The 23007-nt window shown below is 40.7% G+C and overlaps 1 protein-coding gene across 21 annotated transcripts in view; it reads right to left on the bottom strand.

The window, feature by feature from the left end:
• APBB2 (amyloid beta precursor protein binding family B member 2) overlaps nt 1-23007 on the bottom strand; it is a 368065-nt gene that overhangs the window by 203745 nt on the left and 141313 nt on the right. The window lies entirely within an intron of this gene.

Genomic DNA, 23007 nt, shown 5'->3' with positions numbered 1-23007 from the left:
CAGATGTGAGGTGATAACTATCAAGATAATGAATGTCAATAAAGTAGAAAGGAAGCTAAGAAAAGGCTTATTTACAGAAGTATTCTGAAAAGAACAGAAACTGAAAATTTGCATATTTTACTGTGTATTATCCTTAAAATATTCCCCTGTGTTGGGGCAAAAGGAACATTTTAAGGATCATACACACTAAAACTAGCACCTAGAATCAATCTAACAACAAGTTTTCTTTTCAGCAGCATTTTCATGTGTACCATTAATGAAAATCCATAATGCTTATGTGACTGTGACAATGCCATTGGAGCTCAATAAATCTCCAAGAAGACCAGAGAAGCAGCCTAAGTGTAACTCTTGAAAGCACTAGTAAACAAAGAGGTGAGCTAGTAAATTAAATGCCCACTGGAATTTTGGTTCAGTATAAGATGCTATGTACTTCCCCCTATCCACTGGACGTAAGTATAAAAATTCAGAATTATACACATATATATTAATTCAATGTTTTATATGATAACAATTCAATCCTCAAGACCATTATTTTTGCCAGTATGATACCCCTGACCAAGAATGCTACAGTAAATTATCTCACTATAATCAGGTCCTTATGTGTTCCATTTGCCTATTTTTTTTATTTGTAATATTGTGTTTGTAATTTAGAATAAAAAGACCTTTCTCCTTATTTTTATTGTGCATTTTACCTTTTTTCAATACATAATTTCACATTGTACCCAACAGGTTTCAAACTGGAAATAGAGAATATTCAAATTGAGTATTTTGAGAAGGATTTAATTAAGGGACTATTAAAAAAAAAAAGTTGGCAGGGTAGGAAAACCATAAGGGATAACACAGACTCCAGGGCTTCTAAGAACAAGCTGCCACCCCTAGTCTGAAGGAAGAGAGAGCTGTGTCTAGGGTGGGTACTGCCTACCACCACCACCTTCATTGAGGTCCACAGCCAGCATTCAGCAGTCCGGTACAAAACTGCTGCCTCATGGCCTAATCCTCTGACTACAAGAATGAGAAATTATTCTTTAGTAAGCTAAAGTTGTGTGTAAACTACTCTTTTACCAAGGGATAAACGAAAACTGAGTCGAAGGACTGACTCATTTGAAAAGACCCTGATGCTGGGAAAAATTGAAGGCGGGAGCAGAAGGGGACGACAGAGGATGAGAGGTTTGGATGGCATCACCGACTCAATGGACATGAGTTTGAGTAAACTCCAGGAGTTGGTGATGGACAGGGAGGCCTGGCGTGCTGCAGTCCATGGGGTCGCAAAGAGTCGGACACGACTGAGCAACTGAACTGAAATGAAAACTCCCAAGTGCTTATCCACTTAGATCCAGCTCAAATATTACATACTTAATAATTTGTCTTTTGAATTACCTACCTGTTTCATCACTGTTACCCCACCACTAAACTTTCTACAAACTTCTATTATTACACTTAACACATGGCATTAAATTTTTATTTTTATCTTTTTTCCCTACAGAGGGTAAATAATTTGAAGAGTGCCAGAGAAGACTCTTGAGAGTCCCTGGGACAGCAAGGAGATCAAACCAGTGAATCTTAAAAGAAATCAACCCTGAATACTCACTGGAAGGTCTGATACTGAAGCTGAAGCTCCAATATTTTGGCCACCTGATGTGAAGAGCCGACTCACTGGAAAAGACCCTGATGCTGGGAAAGATTGAAGGCAGAAGGAAGAGAGGGCGACAGAGGATGAGATGGTTGGATGGCATCACTGATGCAATGGACATGAACTTGGGCAAACTCCGGGAGATGGTGAGGGACAGGGAGGCCTGGTGTGCTACCATACCATTCACGGAGCCGTAAAGAGTCAGACACCACTTAGCGACTAAACAACAACAACTTAAAGAGAAGACTTCCTTATTTTTATTTTTTTAATTAAGGTATAGTTGATATAAAACTGTATTTCAGGTATATAACAATGATTTCATGTTTTTATATATTGTAAAATGATCACCACAATAAGTGGTGATCACCATCACAGTTAACAAAACTTTTTATTTTTATCTTGTGATGAGAACTTTCTGTGTATTTTAAAGGATGCCAAAGAGAAACAAAAAATAAAATAAAGACAAAGAATTTCACTCTGTCTTCCCCAAATAGAATTAAAAAAAAAAAAAAATCTGACAAATTCCTTTCAACTTACTTTGCTCTCTGTCCTGTCCACTCACTCTTTAGACCCTTAGTATTTCACCTGGTTTCATGAATCCTGTCCTGGCCTCAGTCTAATCCCTCCTAACATCCCCCCAACCCCCCGTCGCCCAAATCCACCCCAGCTCCGCAGAGCCAGATAAACACCGCTCTGTTCACAATCACTCCTGACTCAAAGGCCTCCAGAATCAAGTTCTTTCAGCCACTGACATTCATACACAGTTGATTCTAGAACCTCTCACTTACTCAAACAGCTACCTTCCTGAAACTCTGACCCAACGCAATCCTTGCTATAACGTTCTCTTGCTATAACAAGTATTCTATGAAGTCCCCTTTGCTATCTTAAAGTGCGATTCATACATAATATAACCTATTTACACAGATAAATTCCAGAAAAGGAGAAATAAAGGGAGAGAGACACATTCCAGTAAGCAAAATCTCAGGCCTGACAACACAAGAGGTCAAAAACAACAACAACAAAATACCAATCATGGAATGCTCGAATCTACTGGAAGAATCACTATGAGGGCAACAGCAACACATGCAAACTGAGACAGAAGTGTGTTTTTGTGCTGTCATCCCAGATACAACCTGTATGTACTTCTGTTACTGATGCCAATTTCAAAAGGTTGAACAATTCTAAAAAAATTCAAACAAACATTAATACAATTATCTTTCAATTAGGAGTTTCCATTTCTGGAATATACACTATACATTAAAGCCATAAAGAATACTTTATACCTAGAACTTCTGGCTCAGATCACTATAAGCATGTTGTTCACCTACATGAAAATCTAGTAAGGGTACTTGTAAGCTTTGCCGAGTTAAGACACTGTTTAATGTACAGGGTTGCTGGGTACTGCAAGACATTTTTCATCCCTGGTCTCCACTCAAAATACAAGTAGGGGGCCCTTTTCCTAAGGGTGTTCTAGATACTGGCCAACCTCCAACTTTGAAAATTATAAGCTCAGCACAGAGTTCTCTCTTCTTAACTCATTCAATACCTCGATCCTATATGATTCTGAACCAGTACTTAATATCTCAACTGTGTCTTATTCAACTGCAAATTGCAGTTAACATCTATCTGAAAGTTACTATGAGGATCAAATGACATATGATAGATAGGTTGCCTGCTTGCTTTGCTTAGTGCCTGGCAGATGCTAAACATTCAGTAAATGCTAACTGATCTATTACTTTTTATTTTTCTTACACATAGGACCTGTTTGCTCAACGAGGTTGTAAGCTTTCTGAAGAAAAGCAAAGTGTCTTGGAGATCTTTGCACATTCACCATAAATATTCCATAAACCTTAGTGGTCCACAGTCTCTGCCTTCTCTTCCTGGCCCATCTTGCCCTGTTGTGAAGATGTTCACAAATAATGAATAAACTGAGTCCAAGAATGAAGCAAAACACTGTAGTTACAATGGAAACTTTTTTCCTGCCATTATTGAAATCTTTTCTGTAACCTGCTGAGCACAGGAAGGGCTGTCAAAAAACTGTCATCTTAGCCTTGCTGTTGAAAATCTACAGGGTTATATTTGTTGATAAATACTTTTTATTTTTAGTATTTATTTATTTACTTTGGCTGTGCTGGGTCTTAGCTGTGGCATGCAGGATCTTCAGTTGCGGCATGTGGAATCTAGTTCCCTGATCAGGGATCAAACCCAGGCCCCCTGCACTGGGAGTGTGGAGTTTTAGCCACTGGACCACCAGGGAAGTCCCTTGTTGATAAATATTTACATAAAATAGGTACTGCATTTGAGGATTAGACCTGTCTCCAAATTCACAGATTCAATCTTAAAGGTTTTAAATATTTTCCCCTAAAGAATGTAATCTCTATTTCCCAATCTATACAGTGGAGGAGCTGCACCAGATACCCAGGGTTCCTTCCAGTACCAACACTAAGTACACATTCACCCATCACTTACTATGTACCCAGCATAGTGCTAAGTGGGTACTTTATAAGGATTCTCTCATTTAGCACTTCGAACAATCGTATGAGAAAGGAACTATTATTACATCAATTTTCGGATGAGGAAACAAGCAAGGAGGGTTAGGTAACCCATCCAAGGTCACTCGGGAGGCAAATGACAGAGCTGTTATCAGGACCCACATCTGTTTGCATCCAAAGACCAGGCTCATGACCACTAAGCCACGTTTCTCAGGACTCTCTCTCTTGAAGTTGATTCGAATTGTCTAAATTAATTAATTCTGCAAGATAATTCATGCCACATTATTATTCTTTTGAAGTTTATGTCCAACTTTCTGATACACAGGTAAACTGAAAACAAAGGGCCTCTCAAAAAAAGACCCCAGCCGCTCCCTCTAGTTTGAACAATTAGTGTGTGCAATTTTATGATGCATACACAATCAAGAATATTTAATAAAACTCTAATACTACTAATAATATAATATGTATATGCAAATTTTATTGCAGCATTTTGTTTTTCCACAGAGAATAGAGGTGTGACATATAATACTGCAAACTATGGAAATAAACTTAATTTGATTTTTCTTTTAAATTTGAGATATAATTACTAGTAATAATTTCTCGCCTCTGTACACCTGGGTGCGGGATATCTGTTGCTAAAAATCACTGTTACAGAAGAACTTAAATTTACCACTTCTACAACTTAAAACAAGGGGGGAATGCAGCAATAAAGGTGTAAGGACTAATTATATCTCTCATGTCTGTATCTTAAGCAAAAACAAAGAGACTGATTTGTGATTTTAGCTTTATCAATCTTACTTGAGTCAATGTTCTCAAAGCCAGATTTCAAACCCAACACCAAGAATAAAGAAAAATAAACACAAACAGGGAAAACTCTGTTTCCTGCACTATATCCCAGGGGAAAACATCAACAACTAGAAAAGAAATATTTTCAAGACAAAAGAATAAATGTAGGTTTTTCTATTTACATGTTACCTTGACTACTCTACACAAGAAAATTTTTATGCTTCTTCCACAAACACACTTGATCCCCATTTTTCATATTTCAAAGGCATAACATCTGCAGTTTAGAAATAAGAGCAATGTTGAAGGCTTCTAAGAAGTACCAACCTAAAACATGCTGATGAACTGCATTAATGGCCTCAGTCAACAACTTCTCTGTATGCTCACCCTCTGCTCTGTTGCTGTGCAGTCCCTTCTCACTGACTCTGGCCTGGCTCTGTCACTTGCTTTGGTCAATGGCAGGTTAGCAAGTGGGGTGGCACAGAAATTCACAAAGCACGGCCCATTTCCAGCCCCCTGAGAAAGATATGAGCTATACCACTGCCATGAGACTGCACCCAGGCTGGCCGGATGGAAGGATGTTGGAGACCTGGGTAGAATAGCTGAGTCCTCTAGGCCAGGCCACTGAGATCAGCCTGAGCTCACTAACCCATCAGACTGGTGGGAGAGCCCAGCAGAGCTCTGCAACTATACCTTCAGCTGACTGTGAGTCCCTGAGTGAACCCAGTAGAGGCTGTAGGAATGACTCATCCATTCTGTAGAAACTAATGGCTATTGTTTAAGCTACTGAATTTTGGGGTGGTTCACAGATGAGATAACACTAACTATACCAACAACAACCAAAGTGAGATAACAGAAGAGCCACTAGGATTAAACCTGAATTAATCCAGGGGAGGCATGATGTTTTCTGAGGATCCTGCTTCAGGGAACCAAGTTCTTTCTTGGAGATTTATGCCCTCTGTCAGTTACACAGGGCTGTCTTGATCAATATAGGCTGCATCTTTGGTTTCCACAGATGTCTGTTCACATCACAAAACCATTTACACACTGCACATCAGAATATTTTGTGACAGCAAATTCTAGGAATTTGTCATAAGGATGTACAAGCATCAAGATTTCTACTAGGAACAAGTTAAATGTCCATCAGTAGGAGACTGATTTAATTTATACAATGGAATACTATGCATCATTTATTTAAAAGTAAGGATATTTCTATATTTAGTGTTATAGAAAGATCTCTACTAAACACTGAATGAAAAACTAACAATAAAACAGTATGATGAGTATATTGGCATTTCAAACACAATGCTTTCAACATTTCTGTATGTTTGAAAATTATAACAAAAAGTTGGAAACAAGGCAGCATGTACAGTGCCATTCATTCATAAATTTTTAAAAATACTTTTATGGTAAAATAAAACAGATTTAGAAAATCACAGAAAACAAATAGTTTATTATAAAGAAAAAAGCTCGTAATTATCACCCAGCTCAAGAAACAAGACTTTTCTAGCTAACTCAAAATGTATTCCATGAATTTTTTTCCTTTCCTCTAAAACTAAATAAACTATCTTGAATTTATTATATCCACTTTCTTGTGTTTTTTTAATGATGTCATTACCCAAGGTTACAACCCTGGTCAATACAGTTAATTCTTATCCATTTCTTAAAAATGTGACATGTATTTTAAGTAATTTTAAATGATTCTATATCCCCCATTGGGGCTCTTCTGGTGATTCAGATTTTAAAGAATTCCCCTGCAATGCAGGAGACCTGGATTTAATCCCTATGTTGGGAAGATCCCCAGGAGAAGAGGATGGCAACCTACTTCAGTATTCTCGCCTGGAGAATTCCTTGGACAGAGGAGCCTGGTAGGTTACAATCTATGTTCCCCATCATCTTTATCTTATAATTCATCCTTAGAGAATCCGGGCATTTGAGCTATGGAGTTTCCACAGTATGAATTCTGACAGCTGCATACCTATGGTGCAGGCGAACATGTCCCTAACCGTCTGAATTTCCTGCATATTGGCAGCTGGATTCAAAGGCTTGAAAAAACTGAGATTCAACCCACTTGGTTGTATGATCTTTCATTAGGAGACACATGATATCTGGTTTTCTCATGTTTGAAGCCATTGTCGCTCAATGCCCGAATCTATTAAACTGACGGGGCTTGCAAAACAATGATAGTCTAATCCTTTCATTTCACTTTCATTTACTAGTGGAAAAAAATTTAGGAAGTGCCTCGCCTCACCTATTCTGTGGTTATCCAGTGATCTGTTCATATAAGAAAGGCAGGGTACACATTTGGTTCTTGACTACTTTTCAGACAATGAATAGATGTCCCATTAACCTCAGGTAACCAATAATCTTTTTTTTTCTTAACATCAACCCTCACAGATTTAAATATATTTGCAATTCTTATTCTTGAAGCTCTAATTGCCCCATGCCAGTAGAAGCCTCTTCAAGTTGGCTTCTGAGACCTTTTGACATGATCCTAATAATCTTTGATAATGTCCTTGCTAGCTGTTATCTTGAGATGTTCAGGCTCATGTTACATCTCACCCGTTATTTTTGTTGTTTAAAGCTCACTCTTCAGGAGATTCCTTAGGGAGAGTTCATAGGAACAACTATTTCCTCTTCTCACTTCTTGTGGCTGAAAGTAATGATGGTGTTCTTTACATGTGCAAGTCAATTTTGCTAGACATAAAAAGTATAGGCTCACAGGACTTCCTGGTGGTCCAGTGACTATGAACTCCTCACTGCTAACACAGGGGACCCGGCTTTAATTCCTGGTCAGGGAACTAGATCTCACATGCCACAGTTAAAGAGGTCACTTGCTGCAACTTAGCCCTGGTGCTGCCAAATAAATCAATAAATAGATAATTTTTTTTTTTTTAAGTACAGGTTCTCATCTTCTTTTCTTAGAAGACCTTAAAATGTTATGCCATTTTCTTCCAACACAAAGAGTTTCTGTCAAAAAGTCTGAGAAAGATCTAGTTCTTCTGTTGCTGTTTTCCTCCTTTTTTCTAGATGTCAAAAGGACTTTTCTTGCTCTTCTTTTTAATCCAGTAATTTTACTATAATATCTTGGCATTGGTTGTTCTAGGTTGATATCCTAAAATACATGACTTGCTTTTTTAAAAATGTGGTTTAAAATCTTTTTTGGGAAAATTTTCTTGAAACTCAGTATTGGTCTGTTCTTTGCTTCAGTTTTCTTTTCCTGTTATGGTATATTCAATCTTCTTTTCCTATTTTTAATATTTATCACCTTTCCCCAAATTTTATTTCTTTCTTCATTTCCTTTCAATTTTTAACTTCTTTCTCCTTTTCACCCTAAAATTTTCACCCTTGATTTCTCTTAAGGCAGTATTTGTGGTATTTACTTGAATTTGTGTTCTAACTTAGAATTTATTCCTAAAGTGATTTTTTAAAATTTCAAATTCTTTGAGCTCTGTCATTTTGTCTGAGGTTTTTCTAGTTCAAACGTATATACTGTTCTTTCGTGTTTTATATCATGTTTTAATAATCTCTTTTACTCTGAAATAACGCATTAGTTCTATTTTTTTAAGCATACCATTTTGGCACCTTCTCATAGTCTATAAGATATCACTGTGTTTACTGTGTTCCTTTTTTTTTTGTTAAGTCAGTATAGGATTTAATCTTCTTAATGTTTTATAAAATTTCATGTTAAGTACAGAACACTGGCAAAGTTAATAAGTAGTTCGTTAAGGAATGAATAGACGAGTTCATCAAAATGTTAACAGCGGTAATCTCTGGGTGGCAGGATTTAGGAAAATGTCTTTTCATGTTTCATGCGTTGCTGATTTGTGCAAATTTTTTTATGATGAGTATGAAGCATTTTCATATTCAGAGCAAAGGAGTTATCTTCAATTTGAAAGAAATAAAGTGTGTACATGAGGCTATATGAGTGTGCTCAGTCGCTCAGTTGTGTCCAACTCTTTTTGACCCTATGGACTGGACTGTAACCCTCCAGGCTCCTCTGTCCATGGAATTTTCCAGGCAAGAATACTGGAGTGAGTTCCTACTCCAGGGGATCTTCCTAATCCAGAGATTGAACCCATGCCTCTTGTGTCTCTTGCTTGGTGGGCAGACTCTTTACCACTGAGCCACCCACATATCATAGACATTTAAAAATAAATATGTAAAGAAGCAGCAGCCCGGCCCATCCCCCTACCTGCACTACCTATGTCTCCTATTCATAAACGAAGGCTTTGGGGTAAACGGTGATAAGGCTAAGTTTTACTAAGGAAGACAAGTTTCGAGTTTGTGAAGAGGAAGACAGCCACCACCCATCTGCTTTCCATGCTATATTTGACAGATTTTACTCTGCATCTCAGAAAACATGTTAATAGAACTTCTCGTGGTGAGAGGAAGGGATTAAAAAAGCAAAGAACCCTGTTGTGATAGTTTGGCACTATATGGAAATGGCTCACAGTGCCTGCAGTTCACAGAACAAAGATAACATCTTTTCATAAATCTACACTCCAAGACATGCCAAATATACACTCGAGAAATGCCGATGGCAGAGACAGCAAAGCACCAAGCAGAACAACCCCAAACAAGAATGAGATGGAGACATAATTTGCTTAACTGGGCCTTCATATATCTATTAGAGAAAACATAAGAGATGAACTGCCTCATAAAGCAGATGGTCTTCTCCAGTTCTTTTTCTTTTTTTTAAAAACAAGATAATTAAAGGAAACGAAAGAGCAAGGATCTTGTTAAATTGGCCAAGGAAAATGATTTCATCTGAGATAGAATGAGTGAGTTTTGGAAGAAAGGATTTCAAGTTTCCCGACAGAGCTGACTCAGGTCATTTGGTAATGCCTACATCAGAAAGAGAAGCCATTCCAAAGGTAACTGCCTTCTAGACAGTGTGGAACACCCTGGCAGCCCCTATTAACCGAGGCAAGAGGGGGACCGTGACCTTGTTGAAAGAGCACTGGAATGGGGAGTCAGGACACATGGGATTTGACATCTTGACTTGTGATTCTGAGGAATCTAGTTCACTTTGTCATCTGTTATTTGATTTTATTTTTTAGAGAAGCCCATTATTCATTCCCCCATATCCTACCTCAGTAGTGAGAACAAAGGAAGTAACGAGAAAAATCTGTTTAACAAAGACTATAAAATTATCAGTTTATAATGAGATTTTGTCTCAATTGCTAAACAGCAAAGTCCCACTGTAGGGTATGTTGTGAATTAAAAATCAGAGGAAAGGGGCTTCCCTAATTGTACAGAGGATGGGAATCCGCCTGGCAATGCAGGGGACATGGGTTTGATCCCTGGTCTGGGAAGATTTCACAAGCTGTGGAACAACTAAGCCCATACGCCACAACTACTGAGCGTGTGCTCTAGAGCCTGAGAGCTGCAACTACTGAGCCCGTGAGCCCTAGAGCCCATGCTCCAGAACAAGAGAAGCCACCACAGTGAGAGGCCCACGCGCTGAAACTAGAGTAGCCCCCACTTGCCACAGCTTGTGCAGCAACAAAGACCCAGTGCAACAACAACAACAACAAAAACCCCACCAAAATCAGAGGAAGGGAAATGAGGGTTCAGGTATTTTGAACCCGTAGAAGAAGAGACTATGCCCATTGCTGTTCTCTTCTAAGCTCTAAGACACTTTTTTGAGGGAAAGGAGATAAAAGTATACCCCAAAGGCAACTCAAGATTCCATGTCAGATTCTTGACGGAGAGTGATAAGAGCCAAGGTCTTTTGTGGTTTTGGCTGGGGTTCATCCAGAACAAGCTATGCCCCCAAAGGTCACTACATATGGCTTGCCTACTGAGCCTGAATTTCTAACCAAAGCTCCAAGGATAATATTAAGCACTGGGTAACACTAAGTAACCAGCAATTGTTGAAGGTCTCCTCTGAGCTACCCATACACACCATGCACTACTGTTCTCAGACTCACAAGCCCTAGGAGGTAGAAATACCAGTATTCACCTCTTTTCGCAAGTAGGACAGGGAGCTATATTAAGGTTAAGAAACCTGCACAACATCACGTAGCTAATAAGCTACAGAGCTCAGGCTCCAAGCCTGATCTACTGATTGCAGAATCCTTAGCTTAATATTCTACTTACTGCCTCTTCCAGGAAGTGAAAAGAAAGAGAAAGCTGGTGAAGCAGCGACTCCAAAGGTTCCATTTACAGAGTTTATTGATGGCTCACCTGCTGGTTCCAGGATAACAGGAGTGTCTTAACCAAACCATTAGGAAATGGCTCCTTTCCCTCCGCAAAACAAAAGCAACATAGAGCTTTCCTCCTGACCCATCTCCTCCACATCTCTGGAGCTCTCTTTCTCCCTGAGTTCCTGAAATCCTTCCCCCTCTCTCCTTTGGACTTTTCCTGATGCTTCTAGCATCACTTCCCCAATCCCTCTCCATGAAAACCAAATCTGATCTACATTTCAAAAACTGTAATTTAATCCCATTTCAACACATAATGCATATGAATCAATCTTAGAAGAGATTTGGAAACTGAGTAATTTCTAATACTTTTATCACATTGACTATTTACCAGCCATTGTTTTAAGACAAATATATTAACCGATTAAATCCTTAAAACCACCCAGTGAGGAGGAAATTGTTATCACCCCCATTTTACAGATGAGGAGCATGCATGTGTGCTGAGTTGCTTCAACTGTGTCCAATTCTTTACAACCCTATGGACTGTAGCCCACCAGGCTCCTCTTTCCACGGGATTCTCCAGGCAAAAATACTGGAGTGGATTGCCGTGCCTTCCTCCAGGGAATCCTCCCCACTGAGGGACTGAACCTGTGTCTCTTATGTTTCCTGAACTGGCAGGTGGGTTCTTCACCACTAGCGCCACCTGGGAAGCCCACACATGAGGTAACAGGCAGTAAAATACTGAATAACTGCTCCAGGTCACATCTGAAGCAGGCAGTGATGCTACTTTGTTTATAATCTCTCTGACCTTCAGCTCTCTCATCTTGAAAATAAGAACAGTAAAAACATGGTTACTAGACAGAAGTGAAATAAACATGCACAAAGCAGTTTAAGACAATACTTAGATTCCCTCGTCCCCCTCCAGCATTTCTGGGATCGTTCTAAGTTACAATCCAGAAAACTTTAATTGGATGAGAACAGAGAGATAAGAGAAGAGCTCAGTATTCAGAAATGCTGTTCCATTTGTGCATCACAACACCCTTTTGATGCAAATATTACCTCCTCCATTTTACAGATGAGAGACAAGAGAATCTATGCATGGACTTTTCATGAATGACTAGACCAAACTTTGAACTCACATGTGCATCCTGCCTTTCTAAGGTTTTTAAGGGGCTTGAAGACAGGGACAGCCCAGTCTTCTAGTCCCTTCATCTTCTCCTTATAGCCAGACCCTTAACAGTGCACACTGTATGAATTCCACATACAACCAACACTTATCTGACTTGCCAGGGTTACCTTTCCCTGGGAAATCAAGATGGAAAACCAAAATCAAATACAATAGATGCCAATCCCACTTACTGACCCAGCACACTTAGCAACTCCTCTGATTAGAAGGGGAAAGAAAAAGGATGGAGGGAGAAGGAATGACAGAGGGAAGGAAAAAAAAGGAAGAGAGGGAGGGAGGAGATGAAGAAAAGGAGAAGAAAACGCCCCAGACTGGAGAAACGGTGATGAAACAGCAACCCAAATGGCAACTGCCATGTTCTCTCATCCACTTCAGGATTTTTTTTTTCCTACAAGGGTATCAGCTACCGATCTTTCAACAACTGCTGTCCCCAGATGGGGGCACTGGGGCCTTCAGCTGGGACCTGCAGTTAGAGGTCTCAGAGAAGACCTGCCTGGCCACGATGGCCTTTCTCAGAAAGGAGGAGGAAAGAACACTGCTCTCAGCCTTGACCCGTAGACGTAGACGGAGACCAGAACAGGGCGTTCCTCCCAACACCGGATGCCCATTCACAAAGGAACACCACCGCCTCCTCCATCTCCAGCCGTGACCCGCCCTCCCATCAAAACCTAAGGGCAGACAGGAAAGCGGAAGGCAAAGATCACTGCTGGGGAAGCTGAAACAAAGGTGACCCCCACCCATCATCTCTCCTGTTCTCCCACCCAATATTCTTATGCTGGGAAGAGGACAAGCAGCCTCAGAATTGTGAAAGTCACGAAGTGAATTAAAAATAACTGCTTAGACCTATTGTGAACTCAAAACCAGGCTAATACAGATGAGCTCAGGAGGGTACATAAACTCAGAAATTTGTTCGGACACACTAACATGCATCTTTTTCCCCAGATAGTTTTACCAGCGAAAGAAGAGGGCTCTGCACAAATAAATCATCACCTTCCCATCAAATCTCCTTCTCAACCTCCCTGATCCAGTTAGGCAGACAGCCAAGTGATATCTCAGTCATCTGTGACTCTGTCCCTCCCCAGCCCCCATGTGCAACTGGGGACCTGGCACCACCGATCCATCTCAGAAGCTCCTGGAATTCTCCTCCTTTCATTTCCATGCCAAGCTTTTATTACTCTCCTGGAAGCCTTCAATCACCTCCTGATCGCCCTTCTGCCCTCACTCCAGTCCTCCTGCACCCTGCTACAGATCCATCTTCTGAAGAGAATTCATCCCCTTTATCACCACCAGACCACATTCCCAGTGATTAAAAGTAGGACTCTAGCGCCAGACATGGGTTTGAATCCTGTCTCCATCACATCCTCCCATCAGTGTCTCTTTGGGTTAAGTCATCTAACCTCCCAGTGCCTCAGTTTCCTCAACTGCAAAATGGAGATGAGAGTGTCTATATCAAAGGCTTCTCGTGGGAATTAAACAGGCAAGGGCAGGTGAAGTGCTCAGAATGCTGCTGGTAGAGTCAGGGCTATGTCAGTGTTAGCTATTATCATCATCAGTATTATTTTAAGAGCACCCCACTGGCTCCCAAATACAATCCTCACTCCACTGATGGGCTCTCAAGGTACTCCATGCACTGGCCTGACCTGGCCTGAACTGTCCCTGATCTCCTCTACTGCCTGGCCCCAAAGTGTTGCCAGACTGGGCTCTGCACTCTTTCCTGAACTGCCTGAAATTATCACACCCCCAGGCTCCTACCAGTGCTCTGCCTGGGACCTCCCACCAGTGCCTGTCAAGCCCTCACCAGCACTTAAGGATGAGCCCAAAAGCAGACTCACCCAAGGTCATCTATCTGCCATCTGGATTCCAACATACAGCACTGAAGATGTTAGAGTCTAGAAAGTTTCATGGTCCTGATTCTACCTGCCCAAGAGTTATTAATACTTTCTAGTCCACCTGAAAGAAATAACCTTCATCCTCTCTGGGCTTCAGTTTCCTATCTGTAAAATGAAGAAGTCAGAACAGATGGCTTAAAAACCCTTCTTCTAAAGGCCCCTGGATTACACAAACAATGTTTCCTTGTTTCTTTGTGAAAATCTTCCATTAAAGAAGAGGGAGCACAGGGTAACCACATGCATTATTATTTTTTAAATGAATAACTAATTGTTATAGGTCAAGTTCTAAGGTTATGAAAAAAGTGGGATTGTATTAGATGATGTCTAAAATTCCTTTCCTGTTATAATTTGATGACCCTATGACTTACAGTCCCTTTTTTTTCCTAACTGCTTAGAATACAATTTCATTTTATAACTTATATTATTCTTCATGATGCATACCAAAGGGCCATTTCTATTTTCCCCATGGAAAACAATGTGCTACACCCAAAGACTAAGACAGTTAAAAGTAAAATCCAAATTATTTCCCCTACCCCTCAATTCAGCAATTGAAAATTCCAGAGTAAGTTTTTTTTTTCCCCATAAAAATACAGAACAGCCCCCAAATTTCTTGAAACCACCAGGATGGAACTTAGCCATAAAAAAGTTTGAAAAGAAGCAGAAAATTTAATAAGACCATTACCCCGAAATCCAATAAAGCCTGTTGGAGCTTCACATTTTTAAGCAATCAGACTATTTATGCTATTACCTCTAGTACTATTATAGTTTCCTACAAAGCCATAAATACACACAATGCAGTTCACCAGAACACTGACTAAGAGGATCATAAAAAAGACCTTAAGGAAGATACTGGCCATGAAGTATGACTCCATGATACTTGCTACAGCAGGTTCACACAGACAAGTTCATTTATTTTGAAAATTACATTTCTAAGGCCACAACTCGTCACTTTCAAACTTTTAATAGAAGTTAAAATTTCCTTTTCAGAAACTGTTTTCCCATAGGCTAAAGATCATACTGAATATCAAGGGGCATTATACAGCTGTCACAGTGCACAGGACAAGGCTTATAACACCACATCTTCATATTTGCTTCAGTTAGCATTGAGTTCACCTTCGAGTATCAGAAACCTAACAAACGTTGGATTCAACAAACTAGAAGTAGTGAGAAGGTTCAGGGCTGCTAGCGTTGGTTCGACAAGAACAATGTCAGGGCAGGTATCTATGTGAAGCTCTTGGCTTTTTCTTTCTGCTTGTTACCTTGTGGTGACATAAGGGTTGCTGTGCACTCACACATCTTATCAGCACTTGAGGCAGAAAGCAGAGGAAAGCAAGGGATGGTACAGACAGGCTCATTTGTCAGGTTTTATCAGAACAGTAAGTCTTTCTCAAAAATCCCCTCCCCATCCCAGTGGAATAATTCTCAGGTTCCATTGACCAGGACTAGGTCACACGGCCACATCGGCTACAAGGAACGCTCAGAAGTCAGGGGTCAGAACTGGCATGTGTCTGAGGCTGATCACCACACCACCCTGAATTAAATTCAGGTTCTAGCAGTGAAAATGGAGCAGAATACAGGTATTGAGTGAGTGAGCAATTAATTGCATCTCCATTTTGAGTCTCCATCCCAGAAATAAAAAAGTCATTCATGGACTAGAGAAGATAATTAATTACAATATTTCCAAAGTGTCTTCTGCTCCCCACACCAAAAGCATCTACTACATATAAAGTAAATTTGAATTTTATAAATTCAAGGCCTATATAAAAGCAAACAAACACTGTCTCATCTTTAGGTTCATATGCTTTGGAATTTCTCCCTATATGTAAACAGGTATAAATTGGCAGTGAAAAGGCTAAAATGTAGCCATCAAGGCTTGCTGTTGTGAAGCCTGAACACAAGCCAAACACTAAAACACTTTCTCAGGTGGGGTACATCTTCCCCTAGCCAGAAAGGCCTTATTAGCTGCAGCTCAAACATTCAAGGTACCAGATGAGGGAAAAGCATTCCAAATATTCTTTCCCCACCTTACTTCCCCTCTGCTCTCAGCCTCCCCTCTTCCCCTGCCTGCTCAAACAAGTGCATCTGTCTATCCCCCTGGATCTCCCATGGGACTAGGCCACCCATCGCTTTAATGTTCAATGGCTTCCCACTGCTCTGAGGAAATGATCTAAACCCCTCACCAAGGCCCTCGAGTCTGCTTTAGCCCCGCCTCCTTCCCCATCCTCATACCCCACCAAGCCCCACCATGCCCCTATGCCAGGCCCACCCAGGCTTCCTTCCCATCCCTTGAACTGTCTGTACTCCCACAGCCTGCACTGGGCTTTTCTCATTATCCACATGGCTAGGCTCGTCCCCTCCTTCACATCACAGATCAAATGCCACTTCTCCAGGGACATCTTTCCCTATGTCATTCCATGTCACGTGGGCCCTGCTCACTAACACTCCATCATGCTACTGACTCCTCCACAGCACGTTCCATGGTCCATAATTATCTTCCCTGTCAGGTAGCTTCACCATTCTCTGTCTCCATCACCAGGATGAATGGAAGCTCCCAGGGAGTGGTGACCTCACTCACCTTATTCACGGTTGTAACCCCAGAGCCCAGCATCCAGCAAGTGCTCCAAACCGTTGCCTCTGCTCCCTGCTTCCAGAACGGGCTGATGCGGCTGACCTCTAACTCCCGTCTGCATCGCTAACACTTCAGGTGGTGGTTTAGTCGCTCAGTCATGTCCGACCCTTTGCGACCCCACCGACTGTAGCCCACCAGGCTCCTCTGTTCATGGGATTTTCCAGGCAGTACTGGAGTGGGTTGCCATTCCCTTCTCCAGGGGATCTTCCTGACCCAGGGATCAAACACATCTCCTGTTTTAGCAGATGTATTCTTTACCACTGAGCCACCAGGGAAGCCCAACACCTCCATGCGGCCACCAAACAGACACTGCATCCTCAGAACCTGCTCCTGTGCAATCTGGACCCTGGAATTCTCTCTCTCACCAATAACATCTCTTGCTTGTAACCCTTTCCTACTCTCACACTGACCAGAGCAGGCAGCACAGTGGTTAAGAGCACACACCCAGGAGCCTGACTCTGGGGTTCAAATCCCAACTATACCACTTACTATGTAACCTTAAATAAGTTACTTATCTCATCTGTGCCTCAGTGTCCTTGTCTGTAACTGAGTGATAACAGTAGCATCTATGTCACAGAGACTTGTTGGAGGATTACAAGAACACACCTGAAGTGCTCAGAATAGTGTCTGGCTATGTAAGTGTTAGTGTTAATAGTAACAAAAATAGGCATTATTATGAACATGCTTTGTTCTCACCAGGCTATGCACTCCAATGGACCCGTACTGTGTGACCCCACTCTCCATGAGTTCCTTCCATGATATCCCATTTCATGTGCCCTTCAAATACCACCCATGGCAACTGCAATCCCATAGCTGCTCTGCCATCTGTATGATCAGAATAAGACCTATTCCCAAACCTTTGTGTCTGATTGGAGAAAGATGTTCTCTACATTTGATTTTTAGATCTTGAACTTCATTGATTACACATATCTTTACTAGCCTTCCTCTCCTCTAAACTGCTACATCACACAATTTGAGTCTACCTGATGCAGTTACTACCTTTGGTCATGTCTACCTATGCTATCAACTGTTTAAGAGCCCTATGTAACTCTTGTCAACCCTCCAGAAAAGCCAGCACAGCATTACGAGTATAGCAGGTGTAGCATCAATGCATCGATTGACTGGCTCTGATCACCTGTCCAGCCTTACCTCCACTCTGTCAATCAATCAGGAAAAAAAAAAAGAGAAGTCTACTTTGGTGACTCAGATGCTAAAGAATCTGCCTGCAACGTGGGAGACCCAGGTTCCATCCTTGGATCTGGAAGATTCTCTGCAGAAGTAAATGGCTACCCACTCCAGTATACTTGCATGATGAATCCCATGGACAGAGGAACTTAGGCGGCTACAGTCCACAGGGCTGCCAAGAGTTGGACACGACTGAGGATCTGGAAGATTCTCTGCAGAAGTAAATGGCTACCCACTCCAGTATACTTGCATGATGAATCCCATGGACAGAGGAACTTAGGCGGCTACAGTCCACAGGGCTGCCAAGAGTTGGACACGACTGAGTGACTAAAGTTTTGCTTAAATTGGACCCTTCAGTGTGAAAAATAGTGACTTAAAAAAAAAAATCTTCTATCTCTTGATGTTCAGGAAATCCTCTTTACCCCTAACCAAGCCTCAGTCAAAAGGATAAGATGGTAGCAAGTATGCATGATTTAGCCAAGTCATGGTGAATTTATTGGTATCAAATCCCAAATGAGCAATATATAACTTAAGCTTTTTGAGGAATGTTCTTGTACCCTAAGAGATCGGGATCAACTGTTTTTTCCCCATAATTGGACAGTCCCAAGAAAGAATTCAAAGGAGAAATCAAGAGTAAGACCATGGATTTAAGTATTTTCCATAAAACTGAGAGAGAGAAAAGGACTAAAAAGTCTAAATATAGCTTTAACAAAACATTCTTAACAGACTATTCAAATAGCTTGCTATTTTCAATTTCTATATACTCTATTATCTATCCATCCATCCATCCATCCATCCATCCATCTACATTCTCATACAAGGAAGGTCTAGAAGGTACAGATGCTAACAACAAACTGACCTATCTCGTGACTCTGATATATACCAAGTCATTCCTTTCAGAATTCTATGGGTTTCATTCTGCACTGGTTTTCATGACATTCATTCAGTTCACCCAAGTTCACTTCCCCAAAGAACAATTCAAATTTGCATAAATGAGCAAATGTCCAAGAAACCTAGAACACCAATTCTATTTGCTTTGGCTTCAAAATTGCCCCATAAAGTTGCTTATTTCTCTTCTTTCCTTTCCAGAGGCTTCCAGAAAATGGGTCTTAATGCCCCAGTCTGGCTGGGACATTTTTGCCCAGTTACCCCCCTAGCAGCAGCAGCAGCACCCCCCTAGCAGAAAGTTCTGTGGTCACCTCCCCAAGGATAACACACCCTTCTTATCTCTCCCTGAGTCAAAGCCTGCCCACGTATCCAGAAGGCTATCCATCACCACCAACCCAATCCTCTTCACAAGAGGAGTGAGGAAAAGGCTGCTCAGAACCCCTACAGTTATCCTAGAAATGTAGGTACTCACCACACTCTACCAACAAGGTTCCTTTGCAGCAAGAAAGCTAGTGTTTGGAAAGAGAAAAGGGATGCACACTCAGCTCTCCAAGGACTATTCCGCCATGTTTTTCAGAGTGTCCTTCTGCAACCGACATAGACACCAAGCGGGCTTCCTTACAGGATATTGACTCCTATCACTGAAGACCTGACATGAGGCTACTTCGTTCCCTTCTCCCTGTTCCTGCAGAGGAAAGCACTAGATCCACAGCATCCTTGTAAAAGGAGAACTTTCTTTTTTTTTTTTTAATGACAACAAAACAAGACCTCAAATCTCTAGCTCAGAAGAAACAGATGAGAGAAGGGTTTTTTAAAAAGAAAAAAATTTACAAAAAAGGGATTTTAACTTGGACAACTGAACTTTGGACAATTCTTCTTCAGAGAAAGATAAATATATAGAAGTAACCTTTCTTTATTACTCGTAAAGTCAAGATAGACCCTTATTTACTAGGACATGAAATATGTTTCCATATTTGTAAATAACCTAAAAATACTGCTAGGAGACAGGCCTCATAAAACAATTTCACAGCTTGGGTTCACATAACATCTGACAATCTAGAGCCTAACCTACTGATTTCGAGCTGTGCATGGAAAGTGGTATTCCACGAAGAATGAGGTGGCCATCATTGAAACTGCAGTTCATTAAACTACACAAGTGTGGTTACTCAGGTACAAGGCAACTCAGTAAAAGGATCTGCAGAACACCCATCCACTGAAGTAATATTTATTTAACACCTACTTCTATTTAAAGTTCTAAGGAAATTAGGGATTATAATCAGATGATTCAAAAGGCTTAAAAATCCTTTAATCAGACTGCAGCAGTAAAGTTTCTAGTCAATATGGTAAGCAAAGATGACAAAAAAAGACTGCCTGTTTCAAATACATGAAAAAACTGAATAAGATCTAAGAACTTTTTAAATACAAAGAAAACAAGTCAAAATCATGAGAAATAAATCCCTGGGCCAGAACTGAAAATGGAACTCAAAGTCAGTGGAGAAAGTCGAAGCTTTGAAGACTTAAAGGCTACTAGAGTTACTATAAGATCCAGCAATCTCACTTCAGGGCATATATCTAGAGAAAACCCTAATTCTAAGATACATGCACCCCAAAGTTCACTGCAGAACTTTTACAATAGCCAAGATGTGGAAGCAACCTCAATGTCCATCAACACAGGAAGGGCTAAAGAAGACATGATGCATATATACAATGGCATATTACTCAGCCATGAGCTTCCCAGGTGGTGAAATGGTAAAGAATCTGCCTACTAATGCAGGAGTTGCAAGAGGCGGGGGTTCGATCCCTGGGTCGGGAAGATCCCCTGGAGAAGGAAATGGCAACCCACTCCAGTATTCTTGCCTGGAAACTTCCATGGGCAGAGGAGTCTGGTGGGCTGCAATTCACGGGGTCACAGAGATTGGGACACAACTAAGCACCCATGCATTACTCAGCTATAAAAAAAAGAATGAAATAATGCCATTTGCAACAACATGGATGAACCTATCATACTAAGTGAAGTTAGTCAGACAGACAAAGACAAACATCATATACCACTTTTATGTGGAATCTAAAAATTTGGTACAAATGAACTTATTGTTTAATAACAGACTCATAGACTTAGAAAACAAATTATAGTTACCAAAGGGGAAAGATGCAGGGAGGGATAAATTAGGAGTTTGGGATTAACACATACACACTACTATATATAAAATACTCAATACAAACACACTACTATATATAAAATAGATAACACTGTAGGGCACAGGGAACTCTATGCAATGTTCTGTAATTACCTACATGGGAAAAGAATCTGAAAAAGAATGGATATATGTATGTGTATAACTGATTCACTTTGCTGTACACCAGAATCTAACACAACATTGTAGAACAACTATCTTCCAATATAAAATAAAAATTAAGTTAAAAATTTCTATATTAAACATATATTACTTGCATGATTTTTAAAGCGCTGTTACTACATTATTATACTCTTTCTATATGAAGTTCTCTCTTAGGGCCTTCAGATTACCTGCAGGTACTGGGTTCAAATAATGGATAAAAAAAAGGAGATTTGAGACAGATATCAGCATCATTTGATGCTGAATCTTTCAGGCTTCTAAGACCATATTACTAAAAGATATGGCGTGGAGAACAGATAGGTGGACAATATCTAAATAAGTGGTCATCCAAGTGATGACCAGGTCACTAGAAAGTCTGGCAGGAGGAAAGAACACAAGCAGAAGGCAGTAAATCTCAGCTCAAACTGCAACTCTGCACTGTCAAGTTACTTTGTTGCTTCAAGCCTCAGTTTTCTCATCTGTGAAATGAGGATGATAATATGAACTTTCCAGAGCATATCCCACTTGAGGTGAAGAATTTCTAGTAAATTCATGATGCAGAGAGTGGCACAGAGCAGAAGAACAAACAAAATCCATGTCTTTCATCACGGAGAACAGAGGAAGTCAAGGAGAGAAGGCCAAAAGAAATAATCGTTTGTGCCTATTACTGCTGAAACTTTTTAAATGGCAATTTCTTAAGAAAGGGAGGAAATGTCCACACGGTGAATGGGAGAGAAGGAAAGGCAGGAGAGCCAGGGCAGGCGAGCAGTACAGGGCCCAGCACACTGATGGCCCTCAAGGCCTTGATCACACCCTCTTGGGCTTGGCCCAAGTGAGCAGGTCAACACTTGTGAATTTTCTAAGGTAATTCACTTCTGCTCCAAGAACCCAAATTTTAAAATTTTAACCATTTTAAAGGAAGAATTTCCTAAAAATATATTAGATTGAACCATAAGCAATCATGAGCTTCCCTGGTGGCTCAGTTGGTACAGAATCTGCCTGCAATGCAGGAGACCCAGGTTCAGTCCCTAGGGTGGGGAAGATCCCCCGGAAAGGGAATGGTTCCCTACTTCAGTATTCTTGCCTGGAGAATTCCATGGCCAGAGGAGCCTGGCGGGCTATAGTCCATGGGGTCACAAAGTCAGACATAATGTGGCGACTAAACCACCACATAAGCAATCAGCATTTTTGTAAGTCAAAAACAGTTGAATATTAACAATTTCATATGGTTCAATCATAGCATATGCCTTCAAAATATTTCTATAGCAGAGATAGGCAAAATTTTTTCTTAACAGGTCAAATTATAGATATTTTAGGCTCTGAGGGCCAAGAAGCAAAAACAGAAATTAGGCAGGTAGCCATTCAAAAATATGAAAACCCTTGTTAGTCCCTACAAAAACAGGAATGGGCTGGATTTGACTCAAGGGCCACCCTTTGCCAGTCTCCATTTTACAGTATCACAAGGTTAAACTTTTTCTGATTATGTTCACTATGAAAATCGCTAATTTTAGGGTAATACAGTGATGCCCTTGAAGGATACGAAAGTGGATGTGTAAAGGCCATTGCTCCCACCCAGTGGCTCTAACGCTGGTGTGCTTGGTCTGAGCCCCCACTCTGCCGTCAGCTCTCCCTTCCGCTGCTTCTTCTAATGACCTGGCTTATTTTAGAAGCAATTGTCTGGGGGAAGGGTTGAGGGTGGTTCTAACTTTTCTATGAAGGCAAAAAAAAAAAAAAAAGGGAAATGTACAAGGAAATGGGGCTTAAGGGTAACTATGAATAAACATAACTACGGAAGGATGGGGAGCACAAGCACTCCAAGGAATTACTCAAAACACATCCC

Source organism: Giraffa tippelskirchi, chromosome 1, assembly GCF_054371585.1.
Source record: "Giraffa tippelskirchi isolate mGirTip1 chromosome 1, T2T-mGirTip1v1.2.pri, whole genome shotgun sequence".
NCBI lineage: Eukaryota > Metazoa > Chordata > Mammalia > Artiodactyla > Giraffidae > Giraffa > Giraffa tippelskirchi.
Note: the sequence above shows the minus strand (reverse complement) of the source record. Positions and strands in the feature narration are given on the sequence as shown.